Below are 19,550 nucleotides of genomic sequence, written 5' to 3' on the forward strand. Positions count from 1 at the left end.
TGATGCTTTAGAAAAATGAGACTTTATTATAACAGTAATAGTTCCTATGTTAAAAAAGGCTTCCCATCATTAAAGCAAATAGCAGAGGTGATCAATGTAAAAAGAGAAAAGGGAGAAAAGGTTTATGTTGGATTTCTTGAAGATTTCAGTCTATGATCTGTTGGCTCATTGCTTTTGAGCCTATAGTAGGTAATCTATCAAGACCTAATCACATGGTGGAGCAAAATTACTTACTTCACAACCACAAACTGCAAGAGCAAAAAGAAAAGTACCAGGCTGAAATATACTTTAGAGGATGTTCCCAAAGACCTAAAGAGATACCACTAAACACATCTCTTAAAGATTCTGCCACTCCCCAATCACACCAAAACCTTGGGACCAAATCTTTAATATATGGATCTCTGGAGGACATTTATACAAGCTATTGTAATTGCCAAACTTGCTGTTCATCAAAATCATTTGGAAAGATTTTAAAGTATATTGCTTCCCAAGTTCTACCACAGACCTGCTAAAACAGAGTCACTAGAACTCAGTAAGACATATACTTGCTAAAATCCAAATTAAGAAAACTGAGGCAGGTAATTTGTGCTAGGAATCATTCTGTCTGCCTACTCTGAATCCTTAAACATTGGTCCACTTTACAGCCTCTAACCTCTTCCCAAGTTAGGATAATGAGATATGACTAATGATATTTTTTTTCTAAAAAAAATCAGCCTTTAAATTTTATGTCCACTTTTCCTAGTATGGCCAACTCTAACTTTAGACTCAAACTCAGAAATTCATATACACACGTTAAGCGACCTGTTTCATTCCTATTCAATATCTCTACATTGTTGATTGTTTAAAAATAAAACTGAAAAATAGAAAGAAAATGAGAATAGAAAATGACAGTGAACATAGCACCTCACCAGATCCTCAGCTGAAACCAAGAATAATTGGGGAAATAAGCAAGAGTGCTCTTTCTTGGTGAACCTGGTACAAGCACAAGGGTGAAGGGGACAGACACAAAGAACACTCAACTCCTACCAAACCAGATATCCAGGGACACAGAGGCTCCCAAGACCTCATCACTGAAGTAGACCTAACATGGCTCAGGGAAATTTGTGGAAGATGGGATGGAAAAATTGTTAGAGCCACAAGTTGGGACATTATGCACAAAGACATTGCCTCTTATCCATAACTGATGGCTAACCCCACAAAGCGTGACCCACATTCCCCAACGAGGAGGGTCCCTTTGGAGGGGGAGGACAGGATGTTATCAACCTGGCTGTATGAACACTGTGTACATAATTAATTTAAAAACATATAAAATAATAAAATGATAGTGAAGAGAATGAGAATGTGATGATACACAGAAGAATTAGGCTAAAGGTATGAAACTTATAATGCAGGTCAATACCTCACCATAGACAGAACCAAGATCATCTATACCAAAATAACCTTAAGTAGTCCTCCTCCAAATAAACTCTATACTTAATTCTCTTTGATCACCAACAAATTAAGAGCTAGCTCCACAATGTAAACCAATAAACTGCCACAATTATCCACAAAGTCTTTCTGCAATAACAAAAATGGCAGACAAACAAAAAAGTATAATTAGTGATAAAGTTTATACACACTCTGGCATGGACCCCATAACCCATGAAAACCAGGAGATGTGTTAATCTGCTCAAGCAAAGAAACCACATCTGGTACAGCAGCTGCAATTGGAGTCATCACCTGATTAAGTTTCCAATAATGCATTGTCGTTCTTCAGAATCCATTTGTCTTTAGAACAGGCCAAATAGGAGAGCTAAAGGAAGTGTACCACTCCTTACATACAACTGTCCAGACAGAAATTGTCCTTGATATCCATGACATCACAGTGCCTAGCAATACCTACACAAGTCCCTCATAATAGGAGAAAAAGATGATGACATCAAATTAAAAGAAAGACTAATGGAGAGAGGGAGGGGATATGACAGAGAGCAGAGTTATTAAGGGGAAATCAGGGGAGGGGGGAAAAATACCATGGTTTGTTGTCTGTAAGTATAGAAGTTGTCAATAAGAAATATATATTTTAAAAGATGAAATACAAATGGTCAATACAAATACGAAAAAAAGTCAACTTCACTAGTCATCAGAGAAATGGAACTTAAACTACATTAAAATTCTATCTAATCCCAGGGAAAATGGAAGTCATTAAGAAAATAAATAAAGGGGGCTGGAGAGATGTCTTAGCAGTTAAGGCGCTTGCCTGCAAAGCCAAAGGATCCCGGTTAGATTCTCCAGGACCCATGTAGATGCTCAAGGGGACACATGCACCTGGATTACGTTGGCAGTGGCTGGAGGCCCTGGCATGCCCATTCTCTCTCTCTCTCTCTCTCTCTCTCTCTCTCTCTCTCTCTCTCTCTCTCTCAAATAAATAAATAAGATATATTTTTTTAAAAAATAAAATAAAATAAATAAATTCTAGTGAGCAAGTAGACAAAAGAGAACCCTTATACACTGATGGGAAATTTAAAAGTCTGGCCACGACTAAAATCAATGTGGAAGTTTCTCAAAAACAACAACACCAAAAATAGCTGATCTGCCACAGACACTATAGCACTACTGGAAACTTACCCAAAGGATGCCAGATCAACATATCACAGAGATACTTGTGCATCTCTGTAGACTGCAGCACTGTGCCTATAGCTCAGTTACAGATCCAACAATAGAGGAATGGATACACAATGTGATATATGTATACAATGGAATAGTTTCTAGCCATAAGGTACATAAAAAGTGAAGCTATGTCACTTGCAGGAAAATGGATACAAGTGGAAATAATCATATGAAGTGAAAGAAGCTAGTCTCACAGACAAAAATCATGTTCTCTCTCACTTGTAGTTTCTAGACTGAATATAGATGCATAAAGCCATTTATGCACATGTGACATGAAAGTAGACGCAACATTGCATAGGAGAACAAAGGAGACTAAGGAGAGGGGAGGAAAGAGAGGAAAAGAGAAAACTGAGGGTTTTCTGACACATGCTCAATGGACCGCATATACTTTAGGAAACTCTCTATACATCACAGTAAAATGATTGCATATAATGAATGCTCAAAATTAAACTAGAAATAAGCAATAAAGTAGTTCTTTTATACATTAAGAGTGAGAAGAGCTGAGAATGGTATTGCAGTGTCTTAATTCAGTATCTATGACAATGACGAAGTTTTGAGTACATACACAGAAGAAAATCAAATCTATGATCAATTAATTTTTTTAATTTGTTATAATTAACAACTTTCATGATTGTAAACAATATCCTATGGTGATTCCTTCCCTCCCCCCACTTTCCCCTTTGAACCTCCACTCTATCATATCCCCTCCCCCTCTCAGTAAGTCTCTCTTTTATTTTTGATGTCATCATCTTTTCCTCCCATTGTGATGGTCTTGTGTAGGTAGTGTCAGGCAATAGTGGCACATCTGTTATGGGGGAAATGAACTGCCCTCTAATTTGACTAGAGGCCCACTCCATGGGAGGGAATACATCCCTGAAACTGAAATCCTACAACAAGAGTAGTCATGAGCCCTAGGTTGTAACTTCTGCTGGTGTCTCACTAAATATATATACTATGTTCATCAAATTGCCCAGTAAGCACTTCTCTTAATATCCATACCCATATATTAATGCTACTTTCACTTTTTTGTTAGAGAACTTTCTTTTTTCAGATGGCGGGGACCTCGGAATGACTCCGAGGGCATCACAGTGCTGAGAAGAAGTGACAGAGGCATGCTCAGCACTGAAATATCTCTATCACAGCTTCCAGGGTTCAAGGTCCATTGCGGAAGAGGTGGTGGAAAGTATGTAAGAACCAAAGGAAGGGTAGTAATCCTTACAATGTGCTCCTCCAGACACAAAATAGCCAGGATATCCATGACTTGCAAGGTCACTGAGAAAGCCTACTGGAACTGAGTTGAAAACCTCCTCCATGTAGACCAGCTGACAGAAAGGTGGAAAAAGCCATGCTCCATGCAGCTCAATGGGAGAGAGAAATCACCAGTGAAGATACTCTATAGTGGATACTGCAATCCTTACATTTGGTCAATTGATTTTTCACTAAATGGCATGGTGGCGTGGTGCACGCTTTTGATTGCAGCAGTCGGGAGACAGAGATAGGAGTATCCCTGTGAGTTCAAAGCCAGCCTGGGAATACAGAATGTGTTACAGGTCAACCTGGGCTAGGGTGAGACCCTACCTCAAAAAAAAACAAACAAAAATAATAATGATAATAATAAAAGTTTACTAAAATAACATTGATAACACATAATTTTCATTCTCCTCATAAAGCATAAGATCATCTTTATTGCAGAAGGTGAAAAATAAATTATTGATTATTAACAAGGCATTGCAACAACAAAGCATTTTATGAAAGAAAACAGAAGGCCATGATAGAAAATAATGATGGGGAATGCTAAGAGGAACCCTAATTTAAGTAGTAGTCAGGAAATAGCTTGGAGAAGGAGACACTTAAGCTGAGAAGCAAAGATCTGGAAGAAGCCAGATGCCAGAAGTCAGGGAGGCAAACAGTATGAGAGAGCACATGTAAGAACATAGGGTGAGAAAAATTCTGAGATCCTTCCAAGAATTGATGCTAATTTGGCTTCTGTTGTCACATAGGTGAGAGACCAATGTGGTGCTGGAAACAAAAAATCCAGACATATTTAAAAATACTTGTATTTATGATATAAGAAGGCTTGAAAAGCATTAAGAACTGAAAGAGAAAAAAAAAAGAACTTTTGAGAAAGGAGTTGAAGTTTTTTCATTGACCTTGGCCACATGAAAAGTCTGGACATGGGCTTGAAGCTACCAATAAGGTGCTAAGCACAGGCAGTGTTACAGCTAGGAGACAGAGGACCCACAGGGATCTTGTTATGCAGATTCAACCATGTTTATTGTCACTCAATTCATAATAGCTGGGAAATGGAACCAGCCTAGATGTTCCTCAACTGATGAGTGGATAATGAACATTTATACAATGGAGTTCTACTCAGCAGTAAAGAAATATGAAGTTGCAAAATTTGCAGGAAAATGGATGGATCTGGGAAGGATCATACTAAGTGAGGTAACCCAGGCCCAGAAAGCCAAATGCCACATGTTCTCTCTCATATGAGGATCCTAGCTACAGATGATTGGGCTTCTGTGTGAGAAGGAAAAAACTCGGTAACAGAGGCCAGTGAGCTAAAAAAGAAATATAAAGGGAAGAGAAAGGAACGGAGGAGGGGAGGGCACTTACTAGGTTGGTATTGTATATATGTAAGTAGAAGAATAGGTTAACAGGGGTGAAAAGGCCCAAAATGAGGTCAGGGGAAGAGATTGAGAAAAGGAAAGGTGGAAGGAGGGCTAATCAAAATCTAAGAGGATATAAATAAATCATATGGAATCCTCCAGTTTTGGAAAATGGAACACTCAGGAGCTGTAGATTGTTGCTAGAAAATTTTCAGTGCCAGGGATGGGATACCTTCCAATGTGTTGTTGGCCAGGGAAGTCCCTGATGCCCCCAAAACATTATAGACCATTGCAGAGGCCCTTGGTTTCCCACCAGGAATCAATGGTAAGACACTATTGCTGAAGACTCCACATACCTGGGCTGCAAGGCCACTGAGAACTCCTGCTGGAACCGAGCTAATAACCTCCTCCATGTAGACCAGTGGACAGAAAGCTGGAAGAAGCCATTCTACATGCAGTTCAATGGGAGAAAGAGATACCACTAGTGAAGATACTCAACAGTGAACACTGCAAACCTTATAATTGGCCAGCCAGGCCAAATGAGCCAATGGTTGCAATAGTGGCATGTCTATCATGGTGGAAACCAACTGCCCTCTAATTGGACAGGAGGCCCACTCCATGGGATGGAATACATCCCTGATACTGAAAACTTATAACAGGGGTAGTCATGAGCCCTAGGGATGTAACATCTTCTGATGTCTGGATAAATGTATATACTATGCTTATCAAACTGTCCAGTAAACACTTCTCTTAATATTCACGCCCTTCTTATATTAATGCTACTCTCACTTTGGGTGTAGACAATCTTCTCTTTTCAGATGGCAGTAACCTTGGGACAACTCAGAAGGTATCATAGTGATGGAAAGAAGTGACTGGAGTACTAAATAACATCTCAATCACACCATACAAGGCTCAGGGTCTAATGCAGAAGAGGTGGCAGAAAGAATGTAAGAGCCAAAGGAAGGGTAGGACTCCTTACAACGTGCTCCTTCCAGACATAAAATGGCCTGGATATCTATGACCTCACAGTGCCTGACACTACCTACACAACACCATCATAAGAGGAGGGAAAGAACATGATATCAAAATAAAAGAGAAACTGGTTGAGATGGGGAGGGGATATGATGGAGAATGGAATTTCAAAGGGGAAAGTGGGGGGAGGGAGGGTATTACCATGGTATATCTTTTATAATCATGGAAGATGTTAATAAAAATTGAGAAAAAATAAAAATAAAAACTAAAGTAAAATATTTTAATCACTTTCCTCATTGATTGCCAGGTTTATATATACATATGTATTTATGAATCATCTGTTAATTAGATACAACTATTTTTCTTAACATATTATTTACTTTGAACATAAGCAAAAGATAACTGAGTCCTCTCTAAGAACTCTCCTCTTGTTTATTTATTAAAACTCACAGTATAATTCAAATTGCATGAATATTTGAATATTTGTATTCAACTTAGGAGTCCAGATTTGATCCCATTAAAAAAGCTAACATCAGAAGGTAGTCACTAAACTAATAATCAGAATGTACTGTGACCCAAAAATAATGATTAATAAAATCTTCCACAACTAAAATTCAAAAAAATTGATTGGGTTACTTTGCATGATCCATCACTTGCTCCCTTGCAGTTGAAGCCTCAACCTCATCACCTAGGAAAATACATCAGAAGAGGAAGAAAACGGTGACCAGGCCTAGAACCTGCCAGTGATGCAGTAGTGTGAAACTTTGAATGTATGTTCCCTTATATACATACTCAGGTGTTGTATTAAAGCCTGTTTATAACTTGGGTCTCCAGCTGTATGGCTGGAGGAGATGTCACTGAGGTATAGATCCTGGGGTCTAGCCCAAAGTTGTGTTTGGGGGCAGACCTAAATTCCAGCCCAAAGGTGCACAAAGAAGTCTGCACAATGGTGGAGTCCCTGCTGTTTGCTGCCAGATTTGTGGTTGTTTCTTTTCTTGTTCATGGGCTGTTTGTTTGGATTACGGAATTAGCATCTTCCACCACTGGTGGACATTTTCCCTGGATCTGTAAGCCTGAAATAATCCTCTCCTTCCATAAAGGGTGTTTGATTTGGATGTTCAGCCCAGCAACACGAAGCTGACTATAAGAGGTGGCAGGCGAGCGTGCACCACGAAACCGACAGGAAGAAACTATTGTAATATGACACTAGTTGACACCTAGTTTGTGAAATTGCTTAGTGCTTAAAGGAAATTTGTGTGTTTCCAATGGGATGCCATTTGGCTTTGTATTTCTTTCCAGTTTTATAATTAATATCGGGTTAATATAGAATCAAATTTAGGAGAGTATAATAGATTATACCTTTGACAAAATACCTAAATGCCTTATATATGTTTAGGTGTTTAAATTATATTCAATGGAATTAATTAACTAACAAAACCAAATAATTGAAAATAAAATATTTTGAAAGCATATGACCTAAGTGTCATAACGAAAGCTGACATTTTAGTTTTATTATACTTTAACATCTGTGTTTTCAAAACTATGGAGGGGTTTTTACTTGCTCTCAAGATACCTATTGTGACTTCATTAATTTATTTCCTTCCTTGTGGCATAGAAAAAGTAGATAATTTGATAAATTTTACTAGCTATTATAATTAGTATATTTTGTGTGACTGTATAAATTTGCCTCATTTTCTCCTGCTTAGAAAATATACTAATTGTATATCAAAATATTGTGTGGGAAAAAACCCCCGCAGGGGGCCCTCCACGCTCTGCCCGGATAAGGCGACACCCCAAATCACTCACGAGAAGCGGTCTTGATGCAAACTGCAAGAGGATTTTATTCCAAGTGCGCTGGGGCCCACAGTCGTACACCTCACAGGGGTAGAGGACTGCAGAGCCCCGAATGCAGGAACAGAACAGTTTTTATAGGGTTTCTAACAAAGCCTGTGCATTAGACCAATCATTTTCTAATGAGGCCCTCAAGGTGTTGGCCAGTCAGTTTGTGCCACCCCATAATTTCTAAGCCAATTAGTTTAATTTGTTCAAGCCCCTCGTGGGCCAATCATTTTCTTATGACCTTGGTGGTCGGCATTTGCGCAGGTCCTTGGGTGGGAGTAGCAGAGTGTGGTACCAGTCTCCTATGACCTTGGAGGTCAGCCTTTGCGCAGTTCCTTAGGTGGGGGTAGCAGAGTATGGTATCAGCCTCCTATGACCTTGGTGGTCTGAGGCAGGCTGTTACAGCTTATGGTGCGAGCTACTAAGGCTTACAGTGTGGGCTATTAAGGCTTATAGTGTAAGGCTTATAGTGCAGGCTATTAACAGAAACCAAATAAGCGGTTCACTTCATTACTCATTTCCCATCCTTGAGGGCTATCTCATGCCCTTTTACCTAGTTTTATATTAGGAGTGGGCTCTGTTATAGTGAGAAGAGGGATTCTTCACTTGCTTTCAACAGAGAATAAAGCCTGGAGTTTGAAGTATGCAGGGAGCCCACTTAAGCTCCCCTTGGAGCATGATAGTATTTCTTAACTTCTGAATTCTTGGGCCTTTCATTTCCCACTTTTTCTCTTGTTAATAGTTCTAATCCTAGAACTTGGAAGGACTAAATGCAATCTTCCTCTCTGCCCTGAAGGCCCTTATATTGTTGTCTAAGCATCATGATCTGGACCGCACTCACTCGTTCTCTAACAAAAGTAAAAATCTTATTAAGTATGCAAGGCCCAACTGAAAGCATCAGGAGCAAAACCAATAGGGGTCCCATCAGGGTGGAAAGCAGAGTAGTCATCCAGGAGGACTTGTTAAACCATCCCTCAAACCACCCTTGGTTAGCTTCCCTCTCCCTTTGACGCTTTTCTAGTCTTTCCCTGAGTTTGCTCATGGAGTCTCTGATAGCTCCTGAGTGATCTACATAAAAGCAACATTCTTCCTTTAAGGCTGCACATAATCCGCCTTCTTTTAGGAACAGTAAGTCTAACCCCTCCGGTTTTGTAAGACCACTTCAGATAAGGAGGTCAGGGACTCCTCTAGATTACTAACAGATTTTTCTAAAGCTTGGAGATCCTCATTTATGACAGCATGTAGTTCACCAAGCCCTCTTTCTAATTGTTGCGGTCCCGTGACCAGGGCTGTGGTCCCCGTCCCCACACCAGCGGCTATCCCTAAGCCAAGTATAACTGCTAGGGTAAGGGTTATAGGCTCCCTTTTGGATCGGGTGGGATGATAGTCATATTCATCGATGACTACTTCCTCGGGATGGTAGTAAACCCGGGGGACAAGCTGGACCATAATACAGAAATTTTTGGATGGGTTAAAAACTGAAGTAGAAACACAGGGAGTCAGCCCAGTATCACATGCCCACCACCTGTTATACCCTGGCACTAGATATTGGTTGTCTGAAATCTGACTATAGGTCAGAGTAACATTACATACAAAGATGTTGGTGGGATGGGGGGGCCTTTGCTATACATGCCCCCCTTCCTGAGACCTCAGGGATAGTCAACTTGTTTTTGGTCCCCCATGAACACTGGCTATTATGTTCTTTAGTCATATGAAACTCTCCCATAGTTGCCATCCCCTCATAGTAGGGTGGTTCTGAGGATAAACAAAGCCAGTAGGCAGAGGTAATGTTGGGGTTGGTGGCATTTATGGCAAGGAAGGCCCCTTGGATTAGGTTAAAGAGCCTCTGTCCTGTCCCATGTGGGGCTTCTGAGAGTGGGCTAGTCAGAGGGGTTCTAGCAGTCATTATGTGATGGATCTTGGCTACCACAGTGGGTGGGAGCTTGGGTAATGCCACTTTAGGGGGTCCCTGTTCTACTAGAACTTTATTAGGTCCCACTGGTCTTGGGGTGGGAGGCTCTATCTTAAGTCATATAGTAAAGGTTAGGCCCTTATCCCATCCTGTCATATAAAACCTGAGTCCCAAGTTTTTCCTTTTATCCAGTCTTGGGACTCTCGACCTTGGGGGGTGAAAGAGATGCTGAGAGGAACTGCTTTTTTTCCATCTAATCCTTCCTGCACAGTAATCAGGTCCCAGGAGGAAGCTGGGTGCCAGTAGGTATTACCTGTAGTTTCACAACCCCAGTGTTTACAGTAGAACTCTTTTGTCCCTCCACAACTTCGTTTAGAAGTTCAGGGGCAGACATAAAATGGGGTATGCTGCATCTTACGTTGGGCTGGCCCAGAGCTGCACCCCGGGTTGTCTGCCATGTATTGGCCTTGGGAGATGACCCCTTGTGTGAGAGCCCGCTTTGCCACATGAGAGTGGACTTCTCTAGAGACTTCCTCTGGGGTGAGCTCTGGGATATCCCAAAATTCTATCCCGGCTACCAGGGCACAGATGTCTGGGGTCAGGACAGGCCACCAAGTCCAGGGGGGCGCTTCCCTAGTTGTAGTCCATATTATATCCCCCGTTTGAGAAAGCACTTGCCAAGTCAACTTTTGGGGGGCATGGGGATTGGAGGCATCACCTAGCTGGAGAAGGAGAAGCCATACGGCGAAGCCTGAGTTTAAGGGGATTGTCTGTCCTCTCGGCTTGCCATTCGGGGCCCGGTTGCGGAGCAGGCTTGACGTGAGATGCATGGATCCAGGCGGGTATTTCTTCAACTTTCATGGCCGTTGGAGTGGTCAGTAGGACGAGGTAGGGGCCCTTCCACCGAGTCTCAAGGTTTCCTGCGCGGTGGTGTCTGACATAGACCGAATCTCCCACCTGGAAGCAATGTGGGACCTGTAAGTCTCCTTCTCCTGCGTAAGCCTCCCGGAGTCGCTTCCACGCTCGTTGTCTCACCCACTCGAGCGCCTTGAGCCTAGAGAACAGAGGCTGGGAAAGCGGCACATCAGTACTATGTATAGAGGTTATTTCTACCAGTGGAGGAGGCCCCCTGTATAGCAATTCATAGGGGGTCAGTCCAAATTGTCCAGGTGTGTTTCTGACCCTAAAGAGCACAAAGGGTAGGAGAGCTATCCAATCATTAGCGCCAGTCTCTGCGGTCAATTTGGTGAGGGTCTCTTTAATGGTTCTATTCATCCTTTCTATCTGTCCTGAGCTTTGGGGTCTGTATGCACAATGTAATTTTCAATCAATCCCCAATACTTTGGCCAGTCCCTGACTTACCTGGGCAACAAAGGCTGGACCATTGTCTGATCCTATTACCTTGGGTATCCCAAATCTTGGGAAAATTTCTTCCAGTATTTTCTTAGCCACCATGGTTGAGGTTTCTTTCTTGGTAGGATAAGCCTCTACTCATCCTGAAAAAGTGTCTACAAAAACTAGTAAATACTTATTACCATACTTAGCCGGTTTTACCTCGGTGAAGTCCACTTCCCAGTGAGCACGTGGGCTGTCTCCCCTTAGCCTCTTCCCAGGAGGCATTCTTGAGGGATTAGCATTGACCATCTGGCAAGGTACACAATGCTTGACTACTAAGCCAGCTATCTCTGGCAACCTCAGAATATGGTAAGGAGACGTCTGCAGCAGTTTTTGTAGATGTTTGGCTCCCAGATGGGTTAGGCGGTGTATTTGTTGAACATACTGTAGTCCCTTTGCTTGAGGTAGAATCTCTTTTCCCTCTGAGGTAAAACAGGCCCCTTCTGGAGTTTCAGAGAACTGGCCTAACTTTCTAACTTCTTGCCAGTCACTTGGGGTATACCGTTGCTCACTTTTTTGGTTCTTTGGCTCCTCAATTATGGGCAGAAGGCTGACCCCCTGGGCAGCCTGCTTGGCCACTTGGTCAGCCATCTGGTGTCCTTTTGAGGTAAAATCTTTGGCTTTTTGGTGGCCAGGGCAATGCATAATGGCCAGTCTTTTGGGTAGATGTAGGGCTTCTAGCAAACTTAGAATTTCTTCGTTTTTAATTTCTTTCCCTGCTTAGGTAAGTAGCCCTCTCTGTTTGTAGATGGCCCCGTGTACATGTGCAGTAGCAAAAGCGTACCTGCTGTCCGTGTAAATATTCACAGACTTTCCTTCAGCTAGTCGTAAGGCTTGTGTGAGGGCTATGAGTTCAGCCTTTTGTGCTGAAGTTCCTTCTGGCAGACTGCTGGCCCAGACTGTTCGTGTTCCATCTACTATTGCTGCCCCAGCCATCCTCTTACCTTCTACAATGTAACTGCTTCCATCTGTGAACCAGGTTAACGTTCCTCCAGTCAGTGGGACATCTGTGAGATCCTTTCAGATCCCAGTTTCCTCAACCAGCAGCTGATGACAGTCATGAATCACTGTCTCATCAGTTTCTTCAGGCAGAAGAGTATCGGGGTTGAGGGTGGCAGGAGGGGCAAACGTTATCCTGTCGGTGAGGAGCAGGCTCAGGTAGTGAGTCATATGGGCGTTAGTCATCCATCGGTCTGGGGGCTGCCGGATAATGCTCTCCAGGGCATGGGGGGCAATGACAGTTATCCTCTGCCCTAGAGTTAGTTTATCGGCATCTTTGATCAACGTGGACACCACCACTATGGCTTTTAGACATATAGGCCATCCACTAGCCACGGGGTCAAGTTTCTTTGATAGGTAGGCAACGGGTCTTCTCCATGGCCCTAAGGATTGGGTTAGGACTCCCCGGGCTATCCCCTTACACCTGGAATGATACTCTCCAAACTCTAAGAAACTATGGCTTCCAACCCAAACTACTGTACCCAGCAAAAGTCTCCCTTATAATAGATGGCAAAAGGAAAACTTTCCATGACAAAACTCAGCTTTACAATTATATGAACACAAAACCAAACCTACAGAAAGTACTCCAGGAAATTCTCCACAGAGAAGAAACAAATAACCAAACACAAATGCCTACAAGAAGTAGATCACAGCAACCAAACCCAGAGTAGATAGAAAAAAAAAAAAAATTAAATTCCATGAAAATGCCAACACACCTCTACCACCACAACATGACAGGGATCAAATCAAATCTCACAGTCATCACCCTAAACATTAATGGCCTTAATTCACCCATCAAGAGACACAGGTTAACAGGGTGGATCAAAAAATTATACCCCTCAATCTGCTGCCTTCAAGAAACCCACCTTACCACTAAAGACAGAAACCTCCTCAGGGTGAAAGGATGGAAAACAATATTCCAAGTGAATGGGAATAAGAAACAAGCAGGTGTAGCTATATTAATATCAGATAAAGTTGACTTCAAACCAAAAACAATCAAAAAAGACAAAGAAGGCTACTTCCTACTTGTAAAGGGAACAATCCATCAAGAGGATATTACAATCATAAATCTGTATGCACCAAACACAGGGGCACTGCAGTTCATAAAACAAAACCTACTTGACAATAAAACAGAAATAACCACCAACACCATCATAGCTGGGGACTTTAACACACCATTATCAGTAATAGACAGATCATCCAAACAGAAGCTCAACAGGGAAGTAAGAGAGCTCAACAAAACCATAGAGCATTTAGAGATAACAGATATCTACAGAACTTTCCATCCCAAATCCACAGACTACACATTCTTCTCAGAAGCCCATGGAACATTCTCTAAAATAGACCATATACTGAGTCACAAAGATAGCCTCCACATATTTAGGAAAATCGACATAATTCCCTGCATGATATCAGATCATAATGCTATAGTCCTAGAAATCAACAACAAAAAAACCAACAAGAGCCCCAACGGCAACTGGAAACTGAATAGCACACTCTTAAACAATAAATGGATAATGGATGAAATAAAAAATGAAATTGCAAAATTCCTGGAATTGAATGACAATGAGAACACATCATACCAAAACTTGTGGGACACAATGAAGGCAGTCCTCAGGGGAAAATTCATAGCACTCAATGCCTTCATAAAAACGACAGAAAAATCCCAAATCAATAGCTTAACCATCCACCTAAAGGCATTGGAAAAACAAGAAAACTCCAACCCAAAGAGCTCCAGAAGGAAGGAAATAATTAAAATCAGAGCAGAAATTAATGAATTGGAAACCAAGGAAACAATTAAGGCAATTGACAAAACAAAGAGCTGGTTCTTTGAAAAAATAAACAAGATTGACAAACCTCTGGCCAATTTGATCAAGCAAAAAAAGGAGAGACTCCAAATTAACAAAATTCAAAATGAAAAAGAAGAGATTACAACAGACATCAGTGAAATCGGCAGAATCATCAGGACTTATTTCAAAAACCTCTACTCCACAAAACTGGAAAATGTGGAGGAGATGGATAAATTCCTGGATGCATATCATCTACCAAAGCTAAACTCAGAGCAGATCAACCACTTCAATGAACCCATCACACTCATGGAGATTGAAAAAGTAATAAAAACCTCCCAAAAAAGAAGAGTCCAGGACCAGATGGATTCCCAGCCGAATTTTATCAAACCTTCATGGAAGAACTCAAACCAATCTTCCTAAAACTGTGCCACACAATTGAAGAACAGGGAAAACTACCCAACTCCTTCTATGAAGCTAGTATCACCCTAATCCCAAAACCAGGCAGAGACGCCACAAGAAAAGAAAACTATCGGCCTATTTCCCTAATGAACATAGACGCAAAGATCCTCAACAAAATTCTCGCAAACCGAATCCAACAACACATCAAAAGCATTATCCACCTTGACCAAGTGGGATTTATCCCAGGAACACAAGGGTGGTTCAACATATGAAAATCTGTCAATGTAATACACCACATAAACAAGCTTAAACATAAAAATCACATGATCATTTCAATAGATGCAGAGAAGGCCTTTGACAAGATACAACATCACTTCATGATCAAAACATTGGAGAGAATCGGCATGGCCGGTTCACATCTTAATATAATAAAGGCAATATACAAAGCTCCAAAGGCCCAAATAATTCTTAATGGAGAGAGACTGGAGGAATTCCCATTGAGATCAGGAACAAGACAGGGATGTCCTCTCTCACCTCTGCTTTTCAATATAGTTCTGGAAGTCCTAGCCCAAGCAATAAGGCAGGAGAAGGAAATAAAAGGGATACAATTTGGAAAGGAAGAAGTTAAGTTAGCTCTATTCGCTGATGACATGATTGTATATGTAAGAGACCCGAGAGACTCCATCCCAAAACTCCTGAAGGTGATTAACTCCTATAGCAAAGTAGCAGGATACAAAATCAATACAAAATCGGAAGCATTTCTATATGCAAATGACAAAGACACAGAAAAAGAAATAAAGGACATAGTCACATTTTCAATAGCAAAAAATAAAATAAAATACCTTGGAATAACGTTAACCAAGGAAGTAAAAGATCTATAAAACGAAAATATAAAAACTCTCAAAAAAGAAATTGAGGAGGACTTGAAACGATGGAAAGACCTCCCATGCTCCTGGATAGGCAGAATTAACATTGTGAAGATGACAATCCTACCAAAGGCAATATATAGATTTAACGCAATTCCAATTAAAATCCCTACAATGTTCTTCACAGACATAGAAAAAATGATCTCAAATTTCATATGGAAAGGCAGAAGGCCTCGCATATCCAAACATATCCTCAGCAAAAGAAATACCTCTGGTGGCATCACCATACCCGATATAAAGTTATACTACAAAGCCATAGTAATAAAAACAGCATGGTACTGGCATAAAAACAGGAGTATAGACCAATGGAATAGACTTGAGGACCCGGATTTTGGGCCAAGCAACTATAGCTACTTGATATTCGACAAAGGCCCAAACAATATAGACTGGAAAAAAAGATAGCATCTTCAACAAATGGTGCTGGACAAACTGGATAACCACATGCAGGAAACTAAAACTTGATCCACACATTTCACCATGCACAACACTCAAATCCAAATTGATCAAAGACCTCAACATAAGACCAGAAACTCGAAAACTACTGGAAGAAAATTTAGGAAGTACTTTCCATGATATAGGAATGGAAAAAGACTTCCTGAATAAAACCCCAGTGGCTCAAGTTCTAAAACAGTCACTCAACCATTGGGATCATATGAAGCTGAAGAGTTTCTTTACAGACAAGCATATAATAAGCAAAGCCAATAGAATACCCGCAGAGTGGGAGAAAATATTTGCAGGTTATCCAACTGATCGAGGCCTTATCTCTAGAATTTACAAACAACTCAAAAGTCTAAACAATAAGAAGACAAATACCCCACTCACAAAATGGGGCACAGAGTTAAGCAGGCAATTCACAGAGGAAGAGATACAAATGGCAAACACACACCTAAGAAAATGTTCATCATCCCTAATCATCAGAGAAATGCAAATTAAAACAACTATGAGATTCCACCTTACCCCAATAAGGATAGCCAACATCAAAAGGTCAAATGAAAATAAATGCTGGCGAGGATGTGGAGAAGCAGGGACACTCATTCACTGTTGGTGGGAAATGCAGGATGGTACAACCACTTTGGAAAGCAATATGGAGACTCCTGAAAAAGCTGACTATAGAAATACCAACAGACCCAGTTATACCATTACTGGGCATGTACCCTAAAACCTTCAAACCAAAAGCCAGAGAGATTTGCTCAACCATGTTTGTAGCAGCTCAATTCGTAATAGCTAAAAGCTGGAATCAACCCAGATGTCCATCATTAGAAGAATGGATAACAAAGATGTGGTATATCTACACAATGGAATTCTATACAGCAGTAAGAAAAAACGACATAAAGAAATTTGAGGAAAAATGGTTGAACCTGGAACAGATCATTCTCAGCAAACTTACCCAGTCACAGAAAAAAAATCGACACATAGTCTCACTCATCTGCTACACCTAACCTGAATCTGCCCAAGATGCCTTACATACCCATCAAGCACCTCATGGACTAGACAATAAGATGGATGGGAGGGCGGGGAGGGAATCAAAGGGTGGAAAACAGTAATCCGGACCCAAACGGCAATGGTACCATAAAATTCTACTTCCTAAAAGACAGACCAAATGGCTGAACCTTCACTAGACCCTTACAGGAAACACCTGAACCACAAGACACTGGAGAGGGTAGGATCAAGACTGACCTAAATCTCCTACATCCTCCCTCCCTCCCTCTCCCCCTCTCCCCTCTATCTCTCTCCTCTCTAACTCTTGTATATTAGTTATCTTTTTCCTCAATTTCTTAGTGGACACTGACCTGTAACCCCCACTTCTAGCTTGGGCCTACCATCCACAATGAGCTTTTGATCAGAGAAACCTACAGGGTTTCCCAAAACAATGACAGACTTCTGTCAGAGTACTTGATGACCCACCAAAGGCCAGTGGTAAGACCCTATTGCTGAAGACTCCATAGCAGCTGACGCGAAAATGGAATGACATGGCTGGAAGCCAGGAGAGAGTCAGTCCCCGGACAGTCGGCGTGTCTAGTGCCAGAAGGCGCTACATAGGCGACTGGGGGAAATGACCAAGATCTGTCCAAGCAACACATTGTTTAACCTAATTAGCAACAAATAACCGGATGTGATGCCCACACAAGTGCAATAGTGGTACACAGCCATGGTGAGGAATCAATTGCTCTTGATTTGGCTAACTGATCCACTCAGTGGTACTAGACCCTTAGCTGGAGCTGGGAAACAAGTCAGAACCATATCCAAACACAAGCCCACTCTACAATATCAAGCTACCATCAATCTCGGGGTATAAGAGGGCCTACACCTATCAAACTGTCTATCAAAAAAGTAAGTGTTATCTCAATTTTCCGGGTGCTAACTTACTCTCCGTTGGAGAATCTGCTTCTCTTTTCCAGACAGATGCAGATCCTAAGAAGAGAGCTGCCCCAACATACCTCAAAAGGGGCCCAACTGAAACTAAGGACAACTGGCGAAATAAGCAAGGGTGATGTTTTCCTGTGAACCGGATACCCTCACAAAGGGGAAGGAGATCGACGCAGAGAAAAATCAACTCCTACCAAATCAGAGAGCCAAAGCCTCAGAGGCCCCCAACACCTCAGCACTGAAGCAGACCAAAAATGAACCCAACATGGCTCAGGGAAATCTTGCGGAAGAGGGGGCGGAAAGAATGTCAGAGTTACATGTTGGGTCATGATTTGCAGAGACATTTATCACACCAATAACTGGGGGCTAACTCCACAATGCACGACCCATTTTCATTAAGAAGGAGGGTCTAATGGGAGGGGGTAGATCACAGATGAGCCTAAATAATGGTACCAAACTGCCTGTATTCACTGAAAAGAAAACTAATAAATTAAATTTCAAAAAGAAAAATATTGCTGCATATGTTGAAAATCAAGTAGTGGTTTCACAACATTTCCTGGGGCAGGGCACTCTTTTATATGATCATAAGCTTAGAGTGAACCTATACTGTAATCATTCCCATCATTACTCCTACTGACACTACTCTTGCCACTGATAATAGCAGTAATGCTAATCTAGCCAAAGTAGAACTGTAAGGCTTCCCATGATTTATTATAAGTACATTGCTTGCATAAATAGTTTTAAGGTTTTATTTGTGCTTTAAAGTAGTATAAAGGAGATCATTATGACCTTAAAACAAATTAAGATGAATCACAACTTTCTAGGTGATCAATTTCTAGGTGGTTAGTTAGAAATTATAATGTCACACTCTTTAGATAACCAAGGAGGGCCAGTTTTGTAACATAAACCCAGAGGTGACTAGATGTTTAATGCCATAAATGTTTATATTGAATTATCTATCCTAGCTTTATTAAATGATCTATTCTTTATTAAATGATATGGGTTAGGGAGTAACAAAATGAACACAGTTGGATCACTTGGAATCTCCCTCTTCCCTGTGTAATGATAGCCCTGTAGGCTTGATCCTGGATATATCAGTTTTGGGTGTTTTTTTTTTATAACTTTGATAATTGCAGACAATAAACCATGGTAATTCCCTCTCCCAACACACTTTCCCCTTCACAAGTCCCCCTCTCAATCAATCTCTCTTTCATTTTGATGTCATCATCTTTTCCTCCTATTATGATGGTCTTGTGTGCATAGGTAGTGTCAGGAACTGTGAAATCATGGATATCTAGGCCATTATATCAGCTTTATCTCTATAGTTTAATTCTGGATGTAATACTTTCATCTTATTAGACTGCTGCTATATTATAATTCAGCAGGTTTTACTGAACACAGATTATAAGAAAATTATTGATGCATGGTCACTTGATATATTTGCCTCTTACTACCTCTGATCAAGTTATTCTAACAGAGCTCAATAACACTGTAGGGTCTATTTCTAAGATGGTAAATAATTCTCTACTGTAGATAACACCAGACACTATTAAAATTTCTGTCACTGGAGTTTTCCTTTAACGCCATAATTAAACTTTTATTTGCTGCAGGCTTGTCCAACAGCACAGTTTTAGAAAGTACATATGGTACAAGGGGCAAAATTGCCTATGTTGGAACTGGAAGCCTTTGTGTTACT

Source organism: Jaculus jaculus, chromosome 13 (genome assembly GCF_020740685.1).
Source record: "Jaculus jaculus isolate mJacJac1 chromosome 13, mJacJac1.mat.Y.cur, whole genome shotgun sequence".
Lineage (NCBI taxonomy): Eukaryota > Metazoa > Chordata > Mammalia > Rodentia > Dipodidae > Jaculus > Jaculus jaculus.